Genomic DNA, 14,111 nt, shown 5'->3' with positions numbered 1-14,111 from the left:
GTTTGTTTACACTAACCCTCGCTGCACTCAGATATACTGCAGTATAGAATATTCTATAACTGACAGAGAACCCTCATATCACACATGTAATTTGTTATTGTCATTACACAGTGTACACAGTGATTGTTTACACTAATCCTTCGCTACACACAGTAAAACTGCAGTGTAGAGCATATCTGTTACTGACAGAGAACCGTCATATCACCACATGTAACTTGTTATTGTCACGCTACACCAAGTACACAGTGATTGTTTACACTAACCTCGCTGCACACAGTGATACTGCAGTTATAGAATATTCTGTAACCTGTTGTTGTCATTACACACTGTACATAGTGTACCATACTAAGCTCAATATACACTAGCTTCAATTATGATGTCAATAGAGGGTGGCATTGGGAGTGGATCATTATATAGTGATCGTGATAATAACAGTCAGCTAGATTTAGAGTTCTGCGACTAAAGGGGTGCATTAGCTACGCGTGTATTTTTCACCCCCGCAACTTTTAAATACCGCTGGTATTTAAGAGTTCTCTGAAGGGCTGCGTTAGGCTCCAAAAAGGGAGCGTATAGCATAATTATACCGCAACTTCAACTCTAAATATCAGCGGTGCTTACGGACGCGGCCAGCTTCAAAAACGTTGCTCGTGCACGATATCCCCCATAGGAAACATTTGGGTAGTTTGAGCTGAAAGAAAAACCTAACACCTGCCAAAAAAGCAGCGTTCAGCTCCTAACGCAGCCCCATTGTTTCTATGGGGAAACATTTCCTAAGTCTGCACCCTAACACTGCTAACATGAACCTCGAGTCTAAACTCCCCTAACCTTACACTTCATTAACCCGCTAACTTGCCGCCCCCGCTATCGCTGACCCCTGCATATTATTGTTAACCCCTAATCTGCCGCTCCGTACACCGCCGCAACCTACGTTATCCCTATGTTCCCCTAAATCTGCTGCCCCTAACACCGCCGACCCCTATATTATTTTATTAACCCCTAATCTGCCGCCCCCAACGTCTGCCGCCACCTACCTACAATATTAACCCCTAATCTGCCGATCCGGACCTCAACAGCAACTATAATAAAGTTATTAAACCCCTAAAGCTAAGTCTACACCCTAAACACTAACACCCCCCTAAGTTAAATATAATTTTATTCTAACAAAATAAAATAAATCTTATTAAATAAATTATTTCTATTTAAAGCTAAAATACTTACCTGTAAAATAAACCCTAATATTAGCTACAATATAAATATAATTATATTGTAGCTATTTTAGGATTAATATTTATTATACAAGCAACTTTGTATTTATTTTAACCAGGTACAATTGCTATTAAATAGTTAATAACTATTTAATAGTAACCTAGTTAAAATAATTACAACATTACCTGTTAAATAAATCCTAACCTAAGTTACAATTAAACCTAACACTACACTATCAATAAATAAATTTAATAAACTATCTACAATTATCTACAATTATATCAACTAAACTAAATTACAAAAAAAACAAACACTAAATTACAAAAAAAAACAAACACTAAATTACAAAAAATAAAAAAAGATTACAAGAATTTTAAACTAATTACACCTACTCTAAGCCCCCTAAAAAAATAACAAAGCCCCCCAAAATAAAAAAATGCCCTACCCTATTCTAAAATAAAAATTGTAAAGCTCTTTTACCTTACCAGCCCTTAAAAGGGCCTTTTTGCGGGGCATGCCCAAAGAATTCTGCTCTTTTGCCTGTAAAAAAAAAACATACAATACCCCCCCCAACATTACAACCCACCACCCACATACCCTAATCTAACCCAAACCCCCCTTAAATAAACCTAACACTAAGCCCCTGAAGATCTCCCTACCTTGTCTTCACCACGCCGGTATCACCGATCCGTCCAGAAGAGGGTCCGAAGTCTTCCTCCTATCGGGCAAGAAGAGCTCCTCCAGAGGGTCCAAAGTCTTCATCCTATCCGGGCAGAAGAGGACATCCGGGACCAGCAGACATCTTCATCCAGGTGGCATCTTCTATCTTCTTCCCATCCGGCGTGGAGCGGGACCATCTTCAAGCAGCCGACGCGGAGCCATCCTTCTTCACTGACGGACTAACAACGAATGAAGGTTCCTTTAAGGGACATCATCCAAGATGGCGTCCCTCGAATTCTGATTGGCTGATAGGATTCTATCAGTCAATCGGAATTAAGGTAGGAAAAATCTGATTGGCTGATTGAATCAGCCAATCAGATTGAAGTTCAATCCGATTGGCTGATCCAATCAGCCAATCAGATTGAGCTTGCATTCTATTGGCTGATCGGAACAGCCAATAGAATGCAAGCTCAATCTGATTGGCTGATTTTTTCCATTTCATCCATATGTATAGGAACCCCAATGTAGGATCCCCCTAACATATGTTGCATACATTATATCTCAATATTGAGAGGCCTATTTATCAAGCCATCAACCACAAATTATCCTTATTAACCACCTAATCTGCTGCCCCCTACACCGCCTGCCCCCTACATTATACTTATCAACCCCTAATCTGCTGCCCCTACACCGCCGCCACCTACATTATACTTATTAACCCCTATTCTGCTTGTCCCCGACACTGCCGCCACCTAAATAAAAGTTATTAACCCCTATCCCCGCCGCTCCTGGACCCCACCGCAACTAAATAAAATGTATTTAACAACCTAAACCCACTGGCCTCCCACATCACTAGCACTTACTAAACCTATTAATCCCTAAACCGCCAGCCCCCCACATCGCCATAAACTAAATTAAACTATTAACCCCTAACCTTAACAACCTGCTAACTTTATATGAAATATTAACTCATCCCTATCTTATAATAAATTTAAACTTACCTTTAGATTTAAATTAAACTATATTAAACTATTAATTACCTACCCCTAACTATTAAACTAAAATTACATTAACTATATTAACTAATAATTAATCTACCCTAACTATTAGACTAAATTACATTAAACTATATAAATTAATAATTAATCTATCCTAACTTTTATACTAAAATTACATTAAACTAACAAATTTAATTAACTATATTATATATTTATACACCTAACCCTACTCAAATAATTTTAAATATACACTAAAAAATTACAAAGTTACAAAAAACACGAACAACTAAGTTACAAAAAATAACAAACACTAAGTTACACTAAGTGTAAGGGGGCGGCAATTAGGGTTAAGAACATAATGTAGGCGGCGGCAGGCTCTAGGGAGCAGCTGGATAGGGGTTAAACATTTTAGTATAGTGGCGGTGTTTAGTGACAGTATACAAATAAAGCTGTGAAAAAGCGAAGAAGCAGCAAAGATCGATGACTGTTTGTTAACAACAGTCCGCTGCTCATCGCCCTGTACTTGGTGCTGCGGCTTTTTGACAGCTTTTTTGTTAAAATATGGAGAGTGTATTCCGGTCCACGGCAGCGATGTTAGGCAATGTTAGGTGAGCGTATTGGTACCGTCGAATGCAGCACCAGTTGACCGGCTTGTTAAGTAGGCCCTCTGAGTATCAACTTTATGCTGTATAACTAAGTGTCCCCTTAAAGGAAACAAAATAAACGTGTACAGAGAGCACGTTTCTCCTGTAATAAAATAAAGTCAAAGTTAAAAGGCACATAGAGTACATACATTTTCACTGATTGGGATATTCATTCATAGATACATAATGTTCCTTCAGAATACGTTCGCACAATGAGTGGGAGAAAGAGATTAGGAGAAATAGAGTCACCTCCTACTCCCCCTTTTTTTTCCCCATGATGGCATACCTCCCACACTTCAACAATAATAGTTGAATAATCATCTGTTGTAACGGGTGACATTATATTGTAGATATTGTTGGCACTCCCGAGTTCCCCACCAGCGGGTTACCCATCCACCAGGTCGGGGTCCTCATATGATAACCCTAGTGAACAATGGCATCCCAGGATTCTGCAGCACACTACTATCATATCGCACCACGACTACATATCCACACCCCAGGTTTCTGTCAGATCATAATAACCCCTTGAAATCTGGCACAGAGTTCAGTTCTCCTGGGGAGATAGTTCCCCAACCGGTAAATCCACTGGGCTTCCCTAGAGAGAAGGAGTTTATGCCGGTCTTCACTTTGGTCCGGCTTCAGTACATGGTCAATCAAAGTATATCTGATTGATGCCACTGAATGTCTCTCCTCTGCACAATGCCATGCTCTGGTTGATAAAGCGAGCCATTCAGCAATGCATGGCATATAGCCAGCCTATTATTAGCCATCTTCTGCTCTCTCAGTACCCTTCGTTTTACCCACATAAAACTTGGAGCATGGACATACCAAGTAGATAGACCACATGTGTGGTGGTACAAGTGAATCAAATGTTCAATGGTTTACATTGTGTTGGTGTGGGGGTGATGGAATTTCTTTGTTGAATAAGACCATTACATGTCGTGCAGCCCACACATCTGTAACTAATTTTGATGTTATATCTTTTGCTTCTTTTGATAGCACTGTTTGGAGTCCGGTTGTACCAACAGTTAACTCTTGACTAAAGTGAAGCCTTAGGATCTGAAGAGAGGATCGGCAATTGTCTACCTTAGAATTTTACCTGTGTTGATAGTACCAGGGGTGAATGTAGTAACCAAGATCATCCTATTGTGTTTTTGGTTTTCTTTACATGTATTAATCAGCTCATCTTGAGTGGATTGTTGTACTACATCAAGGATGATTTCAACCTTCTTGGATTTGTAAACCTCTTTGAAGATAACTTAACTCTGGTTTCCCTCCAACTGGGAGACTCCCCAACTATGTTGTGTTTTGTTACGGATGGTTTCTGACCATTTGTGACTTGATTATACCTTAAACAATATAGGGGGGTGACAGCTATCAGCTCTAAGGATCGAATTACCATCCGTGGGTTTCTTATAAAGTGTGGTCCCTAAATTAAGGCAATCTTTGAATATTTGTAAAGTCAAGAAAACTGATACTCTCGCTGTCAGATGTTATCTTGAAGCGTACAGTGGTGTCAGTATTATTGAGGGCATTAAACCATGCTTGTAAAGAGTCTGGACCACCCCGCCAGTTCAGGAAGATGTCATCTATGTATCTCCTGTAAAAGACAATAGACAACACCTCCCCGGACCAAACAAAACTATTCTCAAACTATTCTCAAAGTCTGACATGAATATGTTGCATATGATGGGGCTATATTTGACCCCATTGTTGTACCAACGGACTGTACATAAAAATTCTCCTCAAACGGAAAATAATTTTGATTCAGACAAAAATCTATAAGTGCCAACACAAACTCAACAAGTGGACCATTGTACTGGGTATCCTGGAGTAAATGTTTTTTGACAGTTAACAGTCCCACATCATGCGGAATAATGGTGTAAAGACTGTTGACATCCAAGGTGACCAATCGATCTCCCTCTTTGAGCTAGACATTCTTGAAAAGTCTAATGAGCTGATTGCTATCCAAAATTAATGAACGGATCTGTTTAACGATTGGCTGGAGTAGAAAGCGTATTGTGCCACAGGTTGTGTCAATGATTGAACCACCGAGACAATTGTTCGATTGAGCCAATAGAATTTCAGTAGCTCTCATCCTTTTGGCTGATTTAAATTTCATAAAATCAAATCAGCCAATAGGAATGAAAGGGACGCCATTTTGAAAAGGCTCCCTTGCATTGAATATTTAGTATATGGTGGCGACCGTATGAAGAGGATGGACCCGCTCCGTGCCACCGGTATGAAGATAGAAGACACCGCCGGTATGAAGATAGTAGATTCCGCCTGGATGAAGATAGAAGACACCGCCTGGATGGATGAAGACCTCGCCACCTGGATGAAGACTTTTTGCCATCTGGATGTCCGGACTTCAGGAACTATAAGTGGATCTTTGGGGGTTAGTGTTAGGATTTGTAAAACTTTTTTGGGTGGGGTTTTTTTTTGTTTAAGGTTTGGGCTTTTCTTAAAAGAGCTAAAACCCCTTTACAGGGCAATGCAAAAGAGGTAAATGCCTTTTTAAGGGCCATGCCCATACAAATACCCTTTCAGGGCAATGGGTAGCTTAGGTTTTTGTTAGAGTTTGGTTTTTTTATTGTGGGGGGTTGGTTGGGTGGTGGGTTTTACTGTTGGGGGGTCTTTGTGTTTTTTTTACAGGTAAAAGAGCTGCTTAACTTAGGGCAATGCCCTACAAAAGGCCCTTTTATGGGCTATTGGTAGTTTATTGTAGGCTAGGTTTTTTTTTATTTTGGATGGGCTTTTTTATTTTTATAGGGCTATTAGATTTGGTGTAATTATTTTTTATTTTTGATAATTTCGTTAGTTATTTTTCATAATTTAGTGTTTGTTATTTTTTGTAATTTAGTATTTTTTATTTTTTGTAATTAGATACTTTGCAATTTTTATAGTAGTGTTAGGATTTTTTTAATGTGTATTTTAGCTTTCTTTAATTGGTAGTTAGTTTAATTTTAGTTTAATAGTTATATTAGTTTAATTGTTAGTTTAAACTTGGTTTTTTTAATTTGAAAAGTAAGTTTTAATTTAATTTAAGATAGTGAAATTTTAATTTTAATATAAAGTTAGGGGGCGTTAGGTTTAGGGGTTACTAGTTTAAATTAGTTTATTGCGATGTGGGGGTCTTTCAGTTTAGGGGTTAATAGTTTAATTTAGTACATTTCGTTGTGGGGGGCTTGCGGTTTAGGGGTTAAGGTTTATTATAGTGTCAGCGGTGTGGGGGAGCAGCAGAATAGGGATTAATAACTTTAGTGTAGTGGGGGTGATGTGGACGGACGTCAGATTAGGGGTTAATAATGTTTAAATAGTGTTTGCGATGCGGGAGGGCGGTGGTTTAGGGGTGAATAACTTTATTATAGTTGTGACGATGTCAGGGTGCAGCGGAATAGGGGTTAATACATTTTATTAGTAGTGGCGATGTGGGAGGGCCTGAGTTTAGGGGTTAATAGGTACTTTATGGGTGTTTAGTGTACTTTGTAACAGTTTAGTTATGAGTTTTATGTAACAGTTTTGTTGCGTAAAACTCATAACTACTGCTCTGAGATGGCGGTACAGGAACTTGTCATTATAGGGTTAACACACGCTTTTTAGCCTCACTGCTATGCTATGCCGACAAGACTTGTAATGGCTGCGTTGCTGTTTTAACGCTGAAATTACAATTTTTTTCAGCGTTAAAAGACAAACGCACAACTCGTAATCTTTCTGATAGATATTTAGGTATAAAAATGTATTTTACAAAAATAAAGATCTATATAGAAATATATATTTAGAAATAAAATTTTCTTCTAAGTGAAGAAGATAGTAATTTCAAGTATTCCTAACGCACCTTCGGCTTTAGTGCAGTTGGTCTGGTGCAGTTTCGGGTTAGTGCGTGAGCGATAAATAGAAAAGTCTTTGTTTAGTGTGCCCCATAGAAGTCTATAGAAAGAGGATCACAATATCCATAATCCTGAAGTTAGCACTTGTGTGCTAAATTTTACTTTCAACTTGTAGTACCAGTGCTAACCTGGGATCACTTATATTTTACCTTGAGCACAGTTACCGCTCATGAGCAATAAAAATGTATCACTCCACTTGTAGTCTAGGCCAAAATGTTTAGTTATTGTAGCATACTAAAATAATGATATTTTGGTAGTACCTGATTTCTAGAATGTTGCTACATACACCAACCGCTTGAAATAGTATTGTTCTTATATAAAAAGGGTAATAACATTAAAAATGAATTAGACATTCTATTTCATTGCTGAATATTAAAGATGACATTTTAAAAAGAAAAAAAAAATGTTTTTATGCTTTTTGAGGCATGTCCCAAACTACAAAAAGAGCTGTCCGAATTGTCACTATCAGCTAGCTTGCAATTAATTCAGTTATTTTATTAGTTATGCACAAATAAGCCTCCCTGGCAGTTGTCCAGTAATTTTAAATAGCCTTATCTTGACCATTTTTTCATGAAAAAGAATTAGCATCTTTTATTACTTCTATTTGAGTTTCACATCCCTTTAATTTTATTTGTATTAACATTAATCACTTACTCATAGCCTCAAGCTCTTCAGCTGGTACTTGCTAAGATGATATTTTTTTTCTTTTGATTCTCAAAAAAAAGGTTGCAGAAATCAGCATCTCGAGTGATAATATAAGAAATAAATTATGCAGCACAAGGCCTAACATTACAGGAATAGTAGAATATGATATATGACCATATGAATACATGTTGTAACATTCCTTAAAAGAAGAAAAGTCACTATTATTCAGCAGTAAAGTGAATGTATATAGCTGGGAAAAACATTTCAACAGCATGATGTTTATTACTGTTAATGATGATAACAATAATAATACATAACTGAAGATAGATAAGTCTAGTTATTTGATAGAAATATATTTCTACACAAATTTTAAGCTGTACCAGATGAACTATTTCTTGTCAAAGATAACTAATTGAAGTAAATCCATATAACAAATTAACCAATAATAGAATGATCATAATCTTTCCAATATCGGCTCCTGATAATGAGTTTTCAATTTCAACTGAATATGTCAGCGTATTTTTTTTGAGTGATTACAATCTCAAATGTATTTGGCTTATAAAAGGCTTCATCAGTGAATGCAATTTCCACTGAACTGAAATGTTTTTGTTATTGGAATAAAAACTGGAAATCAAAATAAAATAGATTACTTTACAGATGTTTGGATTGAACCCTTTACCAGTGTATGAGGAAAATAATTATTTACATGAAATAGTCTTCTGTTATAGGATGCACATAACTCACAACAATTCCACCATTGTTCAACTTCAAAAACTTTTTCACAATCAAAACGCAATCATATCATTTTTATTCAGTCCATTAACAGGTCACAATTTTATGCAAATGGAGCATCTTATCAGTCACATTATTTGGTTTGTAATTTATTCTGGACATCATATTGGTTTTCTTGTATCCACTTTATGATTACTACATTAGCATTTGTCAAATATGATTACTATTTACAGAATTTTTTTTTTTCTATATACTCTCACAACAAAATGTCTAAAGCACCCACAATTACATATCTTCTTTATTGTAGACATAGCAAACAAAGTCTCACCCAGTATTTCTCATCTGGTTCCTTGACTCCGTGATTTAACAGGTGGAACTTGAAGACTCACTCCAGGGTAGACAAACTTTACTCGCCTCTATCAAAATTCCTTCCGGATCTTTCGTGTTATGTTATAACACCATACCAGGTAGTTTTCTCAGCTGCTTGATTTCAAATGACTCTGACATACTGACAGTATATATATATATCAGAATTAAAAAGAAACTGCTAACTGGCACAATCTCCATGACACTGATCACCACACTCAAACAGCCTATATGGTTATAAAAGCTGATATGTTAACACATCATAGCCCCTTTGTATGAAAAAACATGCGCTGTACAAATATAAGTAACCACTCTCAGAGGCATCAACTGCGGTAAAGCACTAAAGCCTGTATCAAACACGCAACATAACTCACGTAGTAATCTAAATCACCTCCAACATGGTAAAACAAAGATGACATAGTAGAAACTTACCGGAGTAATGCAGCATGCATCCACTTGCAACGGCGTACCAGCCGAACTCCCAAAAGAACAGCAATAGTAGTGATACCAGAAGTACCCCTCACATGGCCTTTAATTGGACTTACCCTGAGCGTTATCCAAACACATGGACAAGTGGCCACACATCCACAACAATAGGGAACCAATCATGGACACAACCCGCTCACACACCCTTGAACCAACCAGTGGGTGATAACGGACCCGATTTTAGCGTACAACAAAATGTAACATCAGCCAGCAAGAACATACAGTGCACATCAACAGTGTGCAACGACTAACCACTGCAGTATGGCAAAAAGCCAAAGAGTCATAAGCCCTGAAAATATATTAGGGAAACATATGCTAGATGTAAGCAATAGTGCACCTCATGGGTGTGTTAGAACCTACCATTACAGAGCAGCATCCTGCATAGTAAATATATATGCGTGTGTGTATACTTATATATAGAGCAACATAACAGACTACCACTCTCTGGTCCTTATTAAAAAAAATATACATTAAAGCATCTTTCTTAACCCCTTAATGACCGAGGACATGCCATGCATGTCCTACAAAGAGTGGTCGTTAAGGACCAAGGACGTGCCTGGCACGTCCTCAGTGTTTTCAAGCGGTGTAAGCAATCATGATCGCTTCCAGCCGCTTTCAGAGTATTGCAGTGATGCCTCAATATTGATGCATCCTGCAATACCATTTTGTTAGCCACCGATGCAGAGAAAGCCAATCTGTGTGCGCACGCACCAGCTACATTAAAGCAAATAAATGTATGGGAAGGACGGAGAGAGAGGGGGTTAATAAATTCTTTGAAAGTGATCTGGGAGGGGGGAGGAGAAGGGTATTGAGGGGGGGCAGCTACACTACAAAAAATGCTGTTTTTATTTTATTTTTATAAAAAATTTGCACATTTTTTAGCTAAACTGGGAACTGGCAGAGAGCTGTCAGTAGCCAAGATTATGGCAAATAGGTAGAGGGGGGAGGGATAGAGAGCTATTTTGGGGGTATCAGGGAGGTTGGGGGCTAAGGGGGTATCCAACATTGCATTATACATATAAAAAAAATTATATATGAAAATAAAGACTTTTATTTTAGTACTGGCGGACTTTCTGCCAGTACTTAAGATGGCGGTAACAAATGTGAGGTGGGGGAGGGAAGAGAGCTGAGAGGTTTGAGTGGGGGGTCAGGGGAGGGATCAGATGGGTGTGATGTGTCAGGTTGAAGCCTGATCTCTACACTAAAGTTAAAATTAACCCTACAAGCTACCTAATTAACTCCTTAACTGCTGGGCATACTACAAGTGTGGTGCACACTTGCATTTTAGCGACCTTTCTACATTACCAAAAAGTAATGCCACAGCCATAAATGTCTGCTATTTCTAAACAAAGGGGATCCCAGAGATGCATTTACAAACCATTTGTGCCATAATTCACAAGCTTGTTTGTAAATAATTTCAGTTGAGAAACCTAAAGTTTGCGAAAAAGTTAACTTTTTTTTTATTTTATTCGCAATTTTGGCGGTGAATGGTGGCATGAAAATATACACAAAATGGGTCTAGATCAATACTTTGGGGTTGCTACTAAAATAAATAAATATATATATATATATATATAGATATATATATATATATATACATGTTAAGGGATAATAAGAGATACTGACAAATATCAGTGTAACAATGAACTATCGCTAATTTGAAAAAAAAAAATGGTTTGGAAATAGCAAAGTGCATACTTGTATTTATTGCCCTATAACTTGCAAAAATAGCAAAGAACGAGTATACTTTGGGTATTTAACTAAACTCAGGACAACATTTAGAAACTATTTAGCATTGGTGTTTGTTGGTGGTTGTAGATGTGTAACAGATTTTGGGGGGTCAAAATTTTTTTTCATAATATTTTATATATTTTTTTATAGTAAAGTATAAGATATAATGAGAATAATGGTATCTTAGAAAGTCCATTTAATGGCGAGAACAACGGTATATAATATGTGTTGGTACAGTTAATGACTAAGAGGAAAATTACAGCTAAACACAACACCACAGAAATTGTAAAAATAGCACTGGTCTTTAACGGTAAAATAATTGAAAAGTGCTGTGGTCACTAAGGGGTTAAATTGATAATTAATTAATTAATTAATTAATTAATTAAACCATGAAGAGTACAGATGCATTTGCTTATGTATGGACCTCTTTGTGGCTGGTGTTTTATGAGGGAGACACAGGTTCTGGTACCTTTCCGGTTTAAGAGGATTCCAACCAGTGACCATGGAGAATACCCCTGAAAAGAAACCCAAAGTCTTTTACTTAAGTCAGGAAGGTAGCATACCAGTCTTATATGGTCTTTAATTATGTTAAATTGTTATTATTTATGTCATGTTATTAGGGATACTTCTAGTTTTCTCTTCAAAAAGCCTATTGATTGTTGCTTAACAAGTTAGGACTTAACTTGAATGAGTTATTCCTGTTTTTTTTAATTCACCAACTTGATTTTATAAAGCTAACTTTCTAACTATAAAATTAGTTTAACCTTTATATTTTTTTGTTACTGACACAATTGTTTTATATGTATATATTACTTCAAGAGGGTGTGAATCCTGACCTGCATTTATTACTGTCTTAAGTGGGTTGCAAAGTGCACTACTGCCCAGCAGGGATTTTCTAGGCAAAAATAGTTAAAATGTTGCCCAAATAATACGTAACTGGTAGGTGAAGGGGCAATGTCAAAGCTTAATTTGTCTTACTGGAAGCAATAGGTTAAAACCACACCTTTATGGATTCAAAGGGGATAAATTAAAAGTTTTTAATAATGTCAATATTAAATAATGGGAAAAAATATCTTATAATTGACATTCTTTAAGTCTGTGGGGCCATCAACCAGAAAGAGGGCCCTCTACTCCTCCCTTCATTGTATCTAGAAAATAGTAACCAATCAGGATTCATGGATGGGCAGCTTAACTGTTAAAATTGCCTACTCTTGTTATATATACTTATTTGAATGCTCAAAAGGAAAAATTATCATATGTATCTTTAAAAAAAAAAATACATTTAAAAAATTGTGTTTCAGAGTTTTTTTTCTGGTGGTGGAATATTGTCATACAAAGTCTTTTTTTAGTGCCATTTTCAGAAGTAGACTCTACAGATCTACAAACTATATACATTGTTCCACAAGGAATTACATCATTTGGGGCCCATTTACAAAACAATAAAAAAATTAAAGTTTGGGAGTGATCATTATGCAAATGGTAACACTGGCTCCATAATTGGGGAACGTAAGGGATCAGATCTGAGTGGATTGCAGAAAAGCTAACCTACATAATGCAGACAGAGTTGACTTTGGCAATCACAATGCACCATATTTCAACAACAAAATGGACACAGTGAATTCAACAGACAATGGTCCTCCATTTAAGAAACTTCAAATGCAGTTTTGGAATGCCATTGACTGCAGGCTTGCATTTGCGAAATTGGATGGGGACTCACCAAGACTTCCACCCCCTCAAAATTGGATATTGTTCTCTATACACATACACTGTATTTATAATATTTGTAAAACCACTACACTATTGTTAAATGAAAGAAAATTAAAACCAAATGAAGTACTGAATGGTTTCCATTGGTCCTGAGGATGGACACCCATGGTTACATGTTTATATGGCAGGGCTGACGTTTTTATTTGTAATTTAGCATTTATCTGATACTGAGATGCTGAGAAGCCAGACACACACACTTTTTAGAACACATGAAGGGGCATTTGTATATGTTGAATAATCCAAAAAAGCTAGAGCCTTTGTAACATTTTAGGATATCTTACTCCCTGGCCCTCAGTATTTGTAAGGTTCTAATGTAAATATCTGATAAGGTTTAGGTGTGTGCACTCACTCATCTGCAGTAAGAAACAATCGCTAGATTTAGAGTTTGGCGTGAGCCGTCAAAAGCAGCGTTAAGGGGTCCTAATGCTGCTTTTGACCGCCCGCTTGTATTTAGAGGTCAGGCAGGAAAAGGTCCTACCGGCTCACTTTCTTTCCATGACTCGAGGCTACCGCAGATCCCCTTACGTCAATTGCGTATCCTACTTTTCTATGGGGATTTGCCTAATGCAGGTATTTAGAGTCTTGGAAGAAGTGAGTGGTAGACCTCTACCGACAAGACTCCAGCCGCAAAAAAAAGTCAGTAGTTAAGAGCTTTATGGGCTAAAGCCGGAACATAAACTCTTAACTACTGTGCTACAAAGTACACTAACACCCATAAACTACCTATGTACCCCTAAACCGAGGCCCCCCCACATCCGCAAACAACTCTAATAAAAAATGTTAACCCCTAATCTGCAACCGGGACAACCGCCGCCACCTACATTATAGCTATGAACCCCTAATCTGCTGCCCCTAACATAGCCGACACCTATATTATATTTATTAACCCCTAATCTGCCCCCCCCCCAACATCGTCGCTACCTAACTACAATTACTAACCCCTAATCTGCCGACCGGACCTCGCCACCACTAAATAAATGTAAGTA

The sequence above is a fragment of the Bombina bombina genome, chromosome 2 (genome assembly GCF_027579735.1).
Source record: "Bombina bombina isolate aBomBom1 chromosome 2, aBomBom1.pri, whole genome shotgun sequence".
Classification (NCBI taxonomy): Eukaryota; Metazoa; Chordata; class Amphibia; order Anura; family Bombinatoridae; genus Bombina; species Bombina bombina.
Note: the sequence above shows the minus strand (reverse complement) of the source record.